We start from the raw sequence: 3,064 nt of genomic DNA, 5'->3' as shown, positions 1-3,064 counted from the left end.
GTTCTTTTCTTTTTGGTTCTCTGATCAAGTGATTTTTTCACCCTGTCTTCTAATTTACTGATTCAATCCTCAGCTTCCCCTAATCTGCTGTGTATTCCTTCCAATGTGTTCTTTATTTGTGCTATGTCATTCTTTATTTGTTTTCATAGTTACTATCCCTTTAGCATTTCTTGTAATGCTGGCTTGGTGGTGATGTACTCCTTTAGCTTTTTTTTTTTTCTTTTCTTTTTGTACGGAAAGCTCTTTGTTTCACTGTCTATTTTGAACGATAGCCTTGCTGGATATAGCCATCTTGGTTTCAGATCCTAGCTTTCCATTACCTTGAGTACTTCATGCCATTCCCTTCTGGCCTATAGAGTTCCTGATGAGAAATTAGGTGTCAGCCTTATGGGAGCTCCTTTGTAGGTAACAGTTTGTTTTTCTCTTGCTGCCTTTAAGGTTCTCTCTTTGTCTTTAATTTTTGGCATTTTAATTATGATGTGCCTGGGCATGGGCCTGTTTGGGTTCTTCTTGCTTAAGGTTCTCTGTGCCTCCTGTGTGTGACTTTTTATCTTTTTCCAGGTTAGGGAACTTTTCTGCCATTATTTCTTCAAACACATTCTCTATCCCTTTCTGCCTCTTCTGGCACACTTGCTATTTGAATATTGTTATGTTTCACATTGTCCCACAGCTCCCTTAAGCTGTTCTCCTGTTTTTTAATTGTTCTTTTCTTTTTGGTTCTCTGATCAAGTGATTTTTTCACCCTGTCTTCTAATTTACTGATTCAATCCTCAGCTTCCCCTAATCTGCTGTGTATTCCTTCCAATGTGTTCTTTATTTGTGCTATGTCATTCTTTATTTGTTTTCATAGTTACTATATCTTTTCTCATGCTGTTGAGCATCTTTACCATCATTATTCTGGACTCTATATCAGATAAATTTCTTATTTCCATTTCATTTATCTCTTCTGGAGAATTCTGTTGTTATTTCATTTTGGGGTTGTTTCCTTATCTCCTCATTTTGGCTGCCTGTTTGGGTTTGTAACTATGTATTAGGTAGATCTGCTACACCTCTCAATCTCTAGTGCAGGACTGTGTCAAATGCTGTTTCTGACTAATTAGATCAGAGACTCAAAGCCTCCAGAGACTGCGACCACCTCTGCCTACAAACGGATAGGATTCTGTCTTGAATTGCCCTCAGGCAATCGTTCACAGGTGTGTCAAGAGTTTTTCAATAGGGTGGGGCAATTGCTTCTGCCTGGAGGCTGTTATTTTCAGTCGCTTAATGGGCATCAGAAACTCCGCACTGTGGGGCAAGGTGTTTCCCAATAGGATGGGTCAACTGTCTTCCCTCCAGGCAAAGCCACCTGTATAGCAAATTTCTGCATAAGAAAGATGACCTATGGCCTGGCTGCTGTGGCTCAGTGGTTGAGCATTGACTTATGAACCAGGAGGTCATGGTTTGATTCCTGATCAGGGCACATGCCCAGGTTCCGGGATCGAACCAGTGTAGGGCGTGCAGGAGGCAGCCAATGGTTCTTATTATTGATGTCTGTCTCTCTCTCTCTCTCTCTCTCTCTCTCTCTCTCTCTCTCTTCCTCTCTGATTAAAAAAAAAAAAAAAAAAAAAAAAAAAGATGACCTCCACAGCGTGAGGCAATGACTCAGCACAGGAAACTGGGTTGTCTGCCTTCTGAGCTCTAACCCCAAATCCCTTGATCCTTCTGCTCACATAGCTCCAGTCCACTCTGCCCTCCCTCTGCTGGAGCACAAGGTGAGTGGCTCCACAGGGAATTTTATGTATTGGCCCTTTAAGAGGGTGCCTGCATTTCTAGCCATCTCTCCCTGTTAGACAGCAACCTCGCTGCTTTTCACAGCCAGATGTTATATCAGTTCTGATGCTCTCTGCTGGGGGGCCCAGCTTGGGGATTAGACCCCAGAATTCTCAGTGGCAACCCCCCACAGCTGATAGCTCTTTGGAACTTCAGTTGCTGTCTGTGGGAGGCCAGCCAGCCCTTTTGTGCCCCCACCCCTCCTACCAGTCTCTATGCGATCTCCACTTTCTGTCCTTGGTTATCAGGGTTCTCTCCAGTGAGTCTTCTGTTGATTATTCAGGAAGTTTTTCTGTATTTTAGTTGTAATTCCAGTTTGGTTCTGGAAGCATACTGACTCTGCTACCATTTTTAATCTCCTAGTACTGGCATCTTAACAAGATCGTCTCCCAATCCACAATATATATTTCCATTATTTATCTTCTTTTTAATTTTCCCAGCAATGTTTTGTAGTTTTCAGTGTACAAGTGTCTTTTGTCTTTTTGATTAATTCCTAAATATTTTAATCTTTGTCATGTTATTGTGAATTAAATTACTTTTGTAATGAATTTCAAATTGTTCATTTCTACTAATTTTGCTTTCAGTAGTTTATGCTTTACCTAGGTATTGATTTCTTGGAGTTCATCCTCTTTAGTTTTAGCTTCTTGAATATATAGGTTCATATCTTTTGCCTAACTTGGCACTTTTCAGCCTTTTATTCCCTCAAAATTTTCAGCATTATCTGCTTTTTCTTCTTCTTGTGGAAGTCCCATGACATGAATGTTAGATCTTTGTGTCCCTCAGATACCTGAGAATCTGTTCTTTTTATAAAATCTTTTTCACTTTGTAATTCAGATTGAATAATCTCTATCGATCTCTCTTCAAGTTCACTGTATCTTTCCATTCTGCTATTAAGTTTATACATTCAGCTTTTTGTTTTGCTTACTTTATTTTCCAGTCCTAATATAGTAACTTTGGATTTCTTTTGCTGTCAGCTTCTCTTCTGCAGATTGGGAAAAGGCCTTCATTTCTTTTATGTTTTCATCTAAGTTGGGGGCTACCTGTGCAAGGCACCAACTTCCTTGACAGGACCCCGTGTCCAGAATGACATGTTGACCCATAGCCCCTGGGGACTGGGCATGCAGCGGTTCTCAACCTGTGGGTCGCGAACAATGAAAATACATCCTGCATATCAGATATTTACATTACGAATCATAACAGTAGCAAAATTACAGTTATGAAGTAGCAACGAAAATAATTTTATGGTTGGGGGTCA

The sequence above is a fragment of the Myotis brandtii genome, unplaced genomic scaffold, assembly GCF_000412655.1.
Source record: "Myotis brandtii unplaced genomic scaffold, ASM41265v1 scaffold165, whole genome shotgun sequence".
Lineage (NCBI taxonomy): Eukaryota > Metazoa > Chordata > Mammalia > Chiroptera > Vespertilionidae > Myotis > Myotis brandtii.
The sequence above is the reverse complement of the archived record's forward strand: the minus strand, read 5'-3'. Positions refer to the sequence as shown.